We start from the raw sequence: 12,582 nt of genomic DNA on the forward strand, positions 1-12,582 counted from the left end.
AAAACTGTTTATAAAACAACTGAATGAAGATATGAAGATCTGGTTTCAGACTCATTCAGTCTCCTGAATTCAGAGGTGAATCAGGGAGACAGACAGTATTCCCTACTCATATTCACTGCCCTTTCTCTTCTCAAAGGTGCTAAACAGGCCCAAACTCCCTGATGTTACTCCAAGACGATCTGTTCCCTTGTACCTACTGAAATAAGAAGAAACAGTTTAACCATTCCCACTGTTTCTGATGCAGGATCTTCAGTCCACAGTTTTCTGAAAGACACTCTATTAATTTTATAATTCTAGCTTAAGGCTAATCACCTACTCTTAGTCTAATGGTAATTCTCTAATCTTAGCTGCTTTAATGCTAGAGTGTCTCAGCAAACTGTCAGTATTTTTTTACTGTTATTGACTATGCTCATAATAAAACCAGATCGATAAACAAGATGTTCTTCCTGGGTTTTTGCAATACCTTTAGCTTGTATTATTTTTTTGACTCGTAATAGATTTTTTTAAAAAAGTATTTACTAGTTTTGTCCCACAACTTTTACACTTTACAAAATTTCTTCACTTTGTTCACGTGTATTTGAAAAGACAGTCTTCATTCATGCTGATTTTGCTATCCTGTATTTTAGGAAAAACATCAGAAAGCATAGAACTGTGCTTTTTCAGTTACATCTGATTATAACACCTACCTATCCACATATTAGGAGACAGAATAGAAGAAAACAAAGGACAAGAGCAAACTACAGTTTCATGCACTGCAATATGTTACAAAAACTTCTTTAGGATTTTTATCACTGAGAGTATATCAGCTTTCTCATACACAACAAAACAAATCAGAATATGAATTTCAAATAAAGATTATCTGCCACCTGATTCAGGTTTTCATAGCACATCTGCAATGAAAGCATCAAAGAGTAGAGCTTCTGAAACAGGCCCAGCCACTCCTATTACTGCCACACTGAGTATAAAATGCAAGTAGAAAATTTCATTGTGCAGCACATTGAAATCTGAAGTTCCGGCTGTTTATTTTGGCTCTTGACCAGGAATTAAGGGCTAACCTTCCAAAAATTTAACAAGGCTTTTAAACAGAAATTCTGCACGTAATGTGACAAGTGGTTATAAGGGTTTATGGATTCACCTTTCTCTGTATAGTCAAGCTTTTATAAGCTTTGGGCCAGTTTCTTTCCTTCTATGGCTTGAAGAACTCCAATCTGCAACTTCCATTACCCAAAAGTACACTATAGTGTGTCTAGGCTATAGGCCATTATAGATGTGTGTATCATACAGCCATAACAGTAAATATGCAGCAAAGAATCTGAGTTTCACTGATTCTGGAAACAGAATAACAAAAAAAGAAGAATGTGTATTTGCATCCTAACAATTAAGTGTGGTAATTGGCAGTCCTAGCTTCCACAATGTATAAGGTTTTTACGTTAAACACTGTTGATGTAGAACAAAGGTAATTCTTACAGGGTCTGTGCTTCGCAGCCGACTTAGAGCTCCACATTTCAAAAAGACCACGCTAGTAAATAGCCCCTGTTCTGGCTACAATGCTCAAGAAAAGAGTACAACATTTATTCAGACGCAACTTTATGCTTGATTTGTACTATTAGGTTCCTGCAGGAATCCCCCATCTCAGAGCACAATGGGTTGGTTCTTAGGAGCTTTTACCCAGGACATACATTGCTTCTTATCCACCATGTAGTCATTTAACTTTGGTCTTACACTCCCCTCTCAGGATGGCCACAAACCTAAGAAATGCTCAACACCAAGAGGACAGTTCCAGCAGAGTTCTGGTATCAGTTTGATGCTAAAATAGGCGCTGACATTTAAAGACAAGTTTTAAAACACTGTGGATTGGGCTAAACCTCTTGGGAAAATCTGAATTTTTAAATTTATTTTAGAGAAACCAAATTTGAAAATAGGGTTTTGAATTCAGGACTGAGCTCATGAAGGAAACTTCAGCATCTGTAAATTTCTGATGTGTTTGTAGTTATGTTGCAGAATAAGATAAAAGAAAGACAAAACATGTCAATAATACATTGTACAACTATACACCAAAGGAAGTTATAAGTATGGTCTAAACATAAAATGAACAAATAAACATACATCCTAGCAGCTGTATTTCCCCAGGTCTTTCAGCAAGTTGTTTGTAAAACCAATTACTGAATTCATAGTACTGAGGCAGCTATTTCCATCTTTTGTTGAAAAGCACTTAAGCAGATACTTAAGTTCCACTAGCTTTACCTCATGTTCAGTCATACGCAAATTGCATTATGTTAAATTAAAAGAAAAGAAGAAGAAAAGAGTCATTTCTACATTATTGTTAGTAGAAACAGTGTTTTAAAAGGCATGCTTCGGGGAAAGGATTGTCTGATTTGACATCTTTGTCAAAAGATCAGAAGACAGAGAAGAGCTAATACAGTGAGCTAATACAACAGACAAGATACTTTTAGAGTACCCAAAGGAGCCATCCCTCTAGAATGTTAGTGTCTTGTTTAAAGAAAAACTCATCTTCCTTGCACAGCCATCAAATTCAGTACATGTGTGCTAAGAATAAAGACTGAATCTTTGGCAGATGAAGTATTTGTTAACCAGTAACAAATGCCTGTAGTAGCACTGATGCTAAAGAACGGATTAATAAAATTATACTCAGATAAATTCAGAACTAAGTGAATAATAAGACAGTGGGAAACACAGTGGAAAATTCAGATAACCCCAGGCATATTCCTACCTATTAGAGTAGCAAGATTCAGATTTGTTTTTTCAGCTGTTGGATTTCAGTGGTTGAATGTAAATCAAATGATTCTATAAACGTATGTGTTGACATTCCTTAAAAAATTCATGCGTATGTCTAATTATTTAATATCCCTCATAACAAGTTCACGTTTTCAAAGTAACAGCAATGGATACAAAATCAATTCTCTCAATATACGCTACAAAGCAATTATTGGACAAATTGGAAACAATCATTTGACTTGTGCAGTAAATATGCAGTGGCTTCTTTGTACAGTCAAGATCATCAACCACCAGAAGGAAACAAACAAACAAAAAGACATCTGTCAGGAACATCTTTGGAGAGTCTGTCACCAATGCATCACTCGGGAAGCAGCTAGAGATGCAGTAAGATCACAAATCTCAACGTAACCAAAACAAGGCAGGGAAATGAAGGCATTGCTGCAGGCACTGTAGCTTCTTTCCATGCCAGGTAAGTCCCACTAACACAGGCACTAACACTTCAGCACATATTAGAAAAATGCCCGGTTGGTTACAGCCAGTAGCTGTAATTCCAGCAAATCCCAAATACGTGCTAAATTCTAACTTCAGCAATCTAGCTTCAGCTTGGAAATATGCCCCAGTTTTTGTCCAGGGTCAGACAAATCACCAGATCCTGCAAGTTAATGCTGAATTCAGGTGAGGAGATGAAGTAGTTGCTCTGTTATTTTAAGTACCATTTTTGACCCATGGTATTTAATTTTCTCATATACAAAATGGGGATTAGACAATGCTTCCTCTCATTCCTAATTTATCTTCTTTTGCTTAGTTAGATTGATGTAATTCAGAGTAAAAAATGCCTTCCCTAAGTTGATCAAACACCACCAATCCTGGGTTTCTATCATAAGATTTAAAATTATACATTATGTATGAACTTACATGTTTATCCTGTGTTTTGATTGGATCAGATGGAGTTGACATGTATTTGCTGACTTCACTTAAATCACAACTCTAGCTTGAAAAATAATGCAATGATTTTTTTTCTTTTTTCACTTACAGTTGCCAGACAAATCTTGAGAGCAACTGAATAAAATTCAGGTCTGCAAGAGGAATTCAGCAACTGTGTGGTTCTAAACACCAATCTGGTTAAGAAACATTCCGACAGAAGCCGATGCTAACGTCTTAAAAATAACATATAATCTTGTTGCAATATCAAAAATATTTAAGGAATGTAGAATCAATTCCTTCCTAATAGAGAACTGAATGGTCCATGGGAATGGTTTCTACACAAACCATGCTACTAATGATGGTCGTGTTTTTGTGTTCATTCCATTTCTCTTGTCTATTGGAGACACACTTTTCTGGTTATTTTGATATTTTCAAAGTTGTCAGAGTTCTCTAAGCTGAAACATTAAATTCCAGGCTCTCAAAAGGAAGCCCAGAAAAAAATCTTGGAATACTTGAGTGTTGACATCTTTCCCGAACTTCATGAATAAACGGCACAGGAGGAAATGCAGTTAGTTCTGTCCTGTAATGCTTTTCCATTTTGAAGGAAGTATTAGCAGGAAAGAAGTGGAAAATTTCAAGGGGGTAGGGGAATGGGATTGTTTTTTAATACTTGACTGAACCAAGAGAAGTTGTGTTGGACAGTGCAGCTGGTTCATCAAATTTTTACCAGGGGTTCTGCAATTTCAGCTTATTTTTATTACCTAGTCTTTATCTATCAGAGTTCAAGTACGAAATGCAAGAGTCCTTCAGGCTACTTGCTTTTAGGAACAAAGAACTACTGAAAAATTCCAAGCATATCTACCCTAACTAGGCTACAGCAGATAGAGAATATGCTGTCTGGCCAAACACAGTATGACTGTCTGTCAGAACACCTCATGTCTTTAGCAGCAAAGTCACCTCTTTCACATCTAACACTGAAAAAATCCCCAGACAGCTTTTTTTCTTTGAATGCTGTTACTTCCCTGTTCACCACAATTCAAACAGCATCCCCAAAGTTACTGTGCCAGTTTATATCACCAGATTTGCTCTTTTTTTTATTGCTGCTGACAATAGCTACAGAATAAAATAGACAATTGTTAGAAGGGAGATTTCAGCAAGTTTGTATTTACCCTCTGCTTGAACTGGATTATATGTTCTTTTATGCAAGAAGGCTAAAGGTAAAATAAAAACTCTCACTTGTGTGATTGAGAGAGTATGTGCTAAATCAAACCATTTATGTGAAAAATGCCTGTGCTGCTTTGCAGAAAAAATTGAGCAAGTTTGTTTTTGTGTGAATTCAGTCATACTGTCACCACAGACAATACGGTTCTGCTTCACACATCTCAAATACCATTAAACCATAAAGACCAGTAAGATGCTCAGAACCACCATATGAGAGGCTGATCAATAAAGCAAAGCCAGTCATTTAAGTTACAGCGAGACTATCTGGCAATTGGTGTATCATGCTGCACCTGTGCTGCCACATCACCTTAGGGCAGATGAGAGCTGCTGAAACACCATTAATTGCTGCTGGCTGTGGAAGGACAAACAAATATTATGAGATGCCCCAACTTGTCCTGCAGTTTTTCTCAGGCCAAAAATCCCATACAGGTGCTTTTATGTGTGAAAAAGCATCCACATGACACTGCAGCTAATTCTGGTATCTTCAAAACGAGGGCAAACTCCACACCTAAACAATCAGTATCAACAGCAGATTGTCTCAAATATGGATACTGATCAGGTCCCCCCACCTGGTTTTCACTTCAGACACTGAGAACTGTGCTTCTGTTATGTTAACTTCATTCAGCATCTCTGTCACCTGCCCCTGATCCGCATTCCTGTTTGGCTGAAGGCTTGGATAATTTGTTTTGAAAGTACAAAATCATAACATAATTTGTCTTTAAAAAGACATGAGAGTTCTGTTGGTCTGTGCAAAGCTCCTGTCTTTGGAGGTATGATGATAAAGAGACTGAGAAATGATGCGGAAGTCTGGCATACGCAAATGAAGACAGGAGTTTTAAAAATTACATCAGAAGGGATACATCACTGAAAGAAGTGAATTGGAGGAATGACCTGTGAAAATTGACACTCCAAAGCATCACAATTTCATGATGCAAATCATGGCATACAGCAAACATTTCCAGTTACACACCAGACAGCAGGGGAAGCTGCCATATAGCTGCCCGGGCCCTGCAAGGCACAAACTTTTCTGGGCTTGGCTTGCCCAGGCAACATACTCGGCTGCATCAGGCTTCTGTTTTCTGAATATTTTAGATTTGTTCTGCATATTGCCAAACAAGTACTTTAACACCTCCAAGTGCTGTAATTCTGACTGGAGTAACATTGTTTCACTACTGTTTGGAGATCTTAAACAATTCTGCCAAATCCTCTAGTTCTAGAGAGGAAATTTAAAAATGAAAACGGACAATATGTCAATGGAAATACAGATGTACAGCTGCTTTGACGCAGAGGCCTAAGCTCAACGCCACACAGTGTTTTCAAGAACAATCTGATAGCAAAAAGGGCATGTTGCAGTGGGAATAAAATATGAATATACTCCGGTGAAATAGCTATGCCAGTAATAATATGCCGCAGAAATGTTTCTGGTTAATTTTTGCAACATAGACGTGCTGTACACGGTTTGTGAAAGTGTTTCCATTTGGTATTACAGGGATGACATCCCTGCCAAAACTACAACAGATGCTTCAATGAAATGCAGAGAAATTTCAAGCTGGTTGACTACAATGAGATTTTGTTTTGATTTTGAACTCTGGCAGAAAACAGCATTTATATTGTTCTTCACATTATTATTCTACTGATTCAAAATCTGCACTCAGTCTTTGGGATTGTAGGGGTTTGCCACCTTCATGTTAATTTGGACATGTTCTATTATCTTTGTTTCATAAATTTGACATTTCAATAAATTATGGCAACCTCATATATTCTTTATATATATATATATGTATCTCCATGGTTACTTTCAGCTTTTGCAGTACAGAAGCATACAAAAAAAGCTCACTCACAAATACCATGCAGCAAATGAAAATATTTAGCAGAGGTCACCTGCACCAAACCACAGATTTGGATTTTTAAATGGATATTACAGAGAAAGAAACTACCAAAGTTATGAATATCATTGCACTGCCAAGATGAATGGGTGTTCCCTATGCTTATATTTGGGAATGAACGGGATGAGACAATGGGTAAATGGGAACATATCCCTCCCATGCTTCAAAGGAACAGCACAGTATGATCCTTTACAGAATTCCTCAGATCAACATTCCTGTACTGTATCTTATTTGTGGCCAAAATGAGAATTTTATTTGGCAACCGTCCTGCTGTCCAGTACTTTTCATTTCATTTGCTTCAAGAAAATAATCTGCCTGTCATCTTGGAAGTGTTTACATTTAAACAAAAAAAAATAATAATAAAAAAGGAAATTACAAAGTATGTTACACAAATTCCCTTATTTCCCCTAGAAAAGGAAACACTCCCCCCTACTGCTGTTTTATTTAATGTTTAGAAGTTAATTGTGTTACAGTAGTTAGTTCTACTTTATGTAGCTCCATAACTGAAGTGTAGAATAATCAGGCTCATTAATAATTTTCTCAAGAGTTATCTGTCAGCACCCATAACTCATCACAAAAACAATTATGTTGCTTCTGGCATACCTTTCAACACTTTGGTGCCTGCCAAAGAAAAAAATCAATAAAGGATTAATATTATTCCATGGCTGGTACTGGGTAAGTGGCTCCAGTGGCACTCCCTGTTGGGGGACTGCCATTAAAGCTTTTACAACTGCATAATCCGAGTCTTATTAGTCTACTCTAGTGAGCATACTTCATTACACAGAAGTATTTTCAAACTTGTTAATGACTCCAATGGACTAGTTACCAAGTAATGCTGTGCTGAATAACACTGATGAAATGTATTGAAAAACAGCACATACTTTTCTGAGTATGCATTTGATAACAATAGTTTCACCTGACTTCTTCTGGCCTGATGGGAAAATCCATTCTCTGCCACACAGGCATACACTTCTCAATTTTAACACTTGACATATGTATTATAAAGCACAGTTGAAATTACAAGATCTGCAAACCTCAGCTAAAACACCACTAAATTTTGTACTACAACACGCTGTAATGAACGTCTTAGTTCTTCACCACTAGGAAGCCTACAGATTTCTCTTTCTTCTCTGAATCTTTCAGATCAGCCTAGGCCGGGCAGCAATCTACCCTAAATCCACCTTTAAACTGCCCAGATCTAAGAAAATTGGCCTAAAAAGTGTTCTGATAAATTAGATCTTCTAAACACTCAGATTACAGATCTATCTCCTTAATAGCTGCCCATTCTCGTTCATTATACCTGCCACATTCGGCAATCTCCTCCTCTTCAAAGCGTTCATGAAGTTAAGGTAACCACTGTCTTCAGAAAGCACAAACCACAACTGATCCATTATTTATTCTTACACTGAACCTCATGTAAAAATTTATGTTGAATTTTTCCATTGTTACTTAGTATCAAGCCATTCTCATAGAAAAAAAAAAGTGATTAAAGCACTATGTCCCTCAGAGATGAAGGGCCTCAAACAATTTCCTGCCAAAAACAGCACAAGCTTTTCCACCAGCTTCAGTGGCCATACAAGCAAAGCACACCGCCAGCGATATGCACGGGCAAGTGAGTTTCATCAAACTGAACACTAAGCATGCCTCTGCTATCAAGACTGAAAGACACCATTCTTTGTGTCCTTCCTGACCTGCACCCCGCAATATTTGGGCATGGCGCTAAAAAAAAACCCGGCAGGCTCATTGCTGGAAAATATGAAGTGATGCACACAGCAGAAAACAACCTATGAGCATACACAGAGAATCAGGATGTATGCATTAGCTCATCTCACTGAAGAAAGAAATATCCAAGTCATCATGAGTAGTTAATAGGTAACAGCAGTCTAAAAGACCAATCAAATGTTGAAGATTATTGAGGAAGGATTAGAAGACAATATCATAGAGAGTCTACAAATCCACAGCAATCCAACACGTTGACTATGGTACACAGTTCTAATTGCCTTAAAGCAAAAGAGATGCCACAGAACCGCGTAAGTACAGAGGTAATGTATTATTAGGAAGGACTGGCTTACCTAAGAGGACAGCTCAAACAGGTTACTATGCTCTGACACAACACAGTTTAGAAAAGAAGGCAACTGGTATCAAAAAGTAAATAGATATGTTTAATTATTTATCGTATCAATGGCATAAACTCCCCTAGTGAGATAAACAAGCAGCAAGTGGGGGAATTAAATTGGGGGAAGCATTGCTATGGGATTTTATAGAAGACAGAAAGCAAATGAATTTTAAAAGGGCATAGGTAACTGCACTGTGACAGAGCTGGAAATTGGTGTAGAGGTGTGATTATGAGCCTAAGAAATATTGCACTGCCAATTGACAGTAAGTGGGAAAGTATACCAGAGAAAGTACTGTGCTATGATTGCCTGTTCTTACATATTTATTCCGCAAGAATCTACTACTTGTTACTACCAGTGGTAGACTTTTGTACCAAATGGACTTTTGTTCTTACATAAAAAAGATCCAAATCAGGTCAAACTCCCCCTTAACTAGAAAACCATCAATACACAAGAGATTTGGTAATAGATACTATGTCTTAACACTTGCTTTTTTACGTATTTCAATTTTTTCTCCAGATATCTCAACTCTCTAATGTCTTCACTGCCAGGTCTGAATGAATAAATCTCAATTTAGTAAAGTAAATATTCCTTTTACAATAATCACCACCCAGCACCCATATGCCTTCTTGCATTGATTTCAACATTTTCTGTTTCCAAACCTCAATTTGATATGATAAAGTATAGCTTGAAGAAATATAAACCAACTGTGTCTCAAAAATACCAATTACTGTGCATGTTCCAATAGCTGTAGTGTCATTCAGATCAGGTCTCAGCTGGTCGCTAAAGGAACTGGGAGTGTAATTTTAAACACAAAATCTCTTACATAAGCAGCTGTAAAATACATGCTTCTGCATAAGGAAAATGGATTTTTTCAGTGCTATGAAACTTAAAGGGTTTTTTGCTTTTTTAGGCAGATTTTTATTTGGCCATCAAAATTTGCCAAAGGAAACAAAATAGAAGGATTATTAATGGAAGTAAAATTTATTCTTAAAAATGAGTTATGTATTGAACGTGGATACTATTGTCAAATTAGCAATCATTGAAATACATTGAAATTACATTAGTATATGACACAGTGTATTATTTCCTGGGTCTAGGCCTTAGCTTGTGATCTAAAGATCACAGAATCTTTAATTCAGAGATGGCAGAATGTTGCTTAACTTCAGACAACAATAAGATATCGACTACAGACCTACAATATTTTGGATTTAGTTTCCAAGATCTGTAACCCCAGAATGTCACAGGTCTTTCATCAACTTGAACTTCCTACTATTTGAGCTTCTATGAACTAATATAATGGAAAACTTGATACATGACAAAGATTTTCATAGTCTTCAAAATCATTATTGCTGGTAAACAGTGTTTTGTGCTGTTCTGTAAACAAGGATTTGAAATATTTGATATTTGCATAAATAGTGGTAAAATAGCCAGCTCTGGTTATCTGAATAAAGCAGGTCAGAATACAGCATCTTCATTACATGAAAAAACTTAAGATTAATAAAAATACCTTTGGTCTCAAATAAGAATGAAAAGTTAGAGTTTCAAATATTTTTATAACCCACTTCTGATAAAGCTAAACTGATACATGATTTTTATTTTCAAACAAATAAAACTTAAATAAGCTTTTTCCCCTTTGTCCGGGTTTTGCCTGGGAAAGAGCTAATTTTCTTCTTAGTAGCTGGTACAATGCTGTGTCTTGGATTTAGTATGAGGATAATGTTGGTAACACACTGACGTTTTTAGACGTTGCTAAGTAATGTTTATTCTAAGTCGAGGATTTTTCAGTTTCTCAGGCCCTGCCAGGGAGAGGGCTGGAGGGGCACAAGAAATTGGGAGGGGACACGGCCAGGACAGCTGGCCTGAACTAGCCAAAGGGATGTTCCATACCTTAGAACGTCATGCTGGGTATATAAACTGGGGGGTTAGCTGGCCAGGGCCTGACAGTCACTGCCTGGGGACAATTAATTACAACTGTTGTTGTTGTTGTTATATTTTATTTTATTTCAATTATTAAATTGTTCTTATCTCAACCGACAAGTTTTACCTTTTTCCTGATTCTCCTCCCCACCCTGCTTAGGGCAGGGCAGGGGAGTGAGCAAGTAGCTGCGTAGCAGTTAGTTGCTGGCTGGGGTTAAACGCTGACACCCCTTAAAGGGCTCACGCTGAGAATCAGCAAGAGTGCAGTTATTAGAGAGGACATATACTGAGTTTAAATAATGGCCATAGAAGAAACCACCACTGCCGTCCCACTAGCCTTCAAGGTTGCCCAAAGCATGGAAACCAGTGTCAGTTTAAAAAAGAAAATTTCTGAACTAAGATGACTCTATAGAGTTCAGACTACGTATGCAGTTGCTTGCCTGCACTAACATGCAGCCACTAAAATCAGATGTAGGGCTTAAACAGAAGACCCTACCAAGGAAAAGGCGATATGATGTCACCTCAGATATGAAGCTAGATAAATGTTACCACAGAAAGCCATATTAAGGTCTTATATAAAATACTGTGTAGTTTTATGGACATTCACCCAAATACAATGCTTTCAAACTGGAACAGATGACAAAGCCTAGGATAAAAGAGGGGCAAAGGAAAGCCCATCTTGCAGGAGAAGGGAAAGACAATGACTGTCTTAGTTACTCTGAAAAAAGGTTTGAGGGGGGAGTGTAGGGAACAAAGACGTAACAACTCCATTATCTAACCATAAAGACTAGTAAAAAATAGATGAATTTTAGAAACTTTTGCTCTTCAAGCTATTCAGAAACTACTTTAAAACCAATTAAACTAAGCTAAAGATTACAAAATTACCAGCTGAGAGAGAATCTCAGTCCACTGCTGCATATACTCGTCATCTTTATAAAAGTACCCTGGGCTACAGTCTGAAAAGCAGAATGGTGCAGTCTCCATCAAGTTTTATCAAAAAAACCTGTAGTGCTCAACGACACTACTCAAAATCATTTGTAACAATTTAAACAGGATCAACTGTCTAATAACTAGTGTTCTGTGTTAGTCAACGTTACAGAGCAAATACTAAAATACACATTATTCAGATTACACATGTCCCATCACACACTAACTAGTAAATCACAAATTAATTATGCAGTAAATAATCACATACCTACTTCCCTCAGTCTTTGGGAAGAAATTTGCTGAATCTTTTCAGTGTCTTTGGCATCAAGGATGGCTTAAAAACCATCAGCTCCATTAAAAGGGCTTCAGAGAAGACGTGGTTGTTCCTTAACTGTCCGACTCTGCAAAGCTTCAAAACCATGTCTAGGAATATGTGCTGCTTTTTTTTTTTTTTTTTTTTTTTTTAAAAAAAAGACACCAAGCAAACAAACAAACAAACAAAAAAACCCTAAAACCCCCAAGATCAGTCAGTATTTTGCCAAAGACGCTGATCCGCCTACTTGCTAAATCTGCACATTGCTGATCCCTGTGAATTTATTTTTGTTGTTGCCAAAAGAAATGTTTCAACAGCAGCTGCTTTTCCAAAAGAAGTAGCTTTATAAACAGATTTCTTTGTTTATTCAAAGTCTACATAGCTCTGGTTTATAAGAAATCCAATTATAAGAAGTGTAGGAATCCATTAAGTTGGTCTCATTTGTAGCCACATCTCTCTGTAGAAATGGGGCTTTGATGAGTGGACAGAGTGAAGAAAGAGCACTTTAGAGCAGGAGTAATTTTGGTTATATTAATAAAAA

At 37.1% G+C, this 12,582-nt stretch overlaps 1 protein-coding gene across 6 annotated transcripts in view; it reads right to left on the minus strand.

Annotated features, from left to right (window-relative positions):
• NAALADL2 (N-acetylated alpha-linked acidic dipeptidase like 2) overlaps positions 1-12,582 on the minus strand; it is a 504,203-nt gene that overhangs the window by 61,923 nt on the left and 429,698 nt on the right. The window lies entirely within an intron of this gene.

This window comes from Falco cherrug, chromosome 11 (assembly GCF_023634085.1).
Source record: "Falco cherrug isolate bFalChe1 chromosome 11, bFalChe1.pri, whole genome shotgun sequence".
Lineage (NCBI taxonomy): Eukaryota > Metazoa > Chordata > Aves > Falconiformes > Falconidae > Falco > Falco cherrug.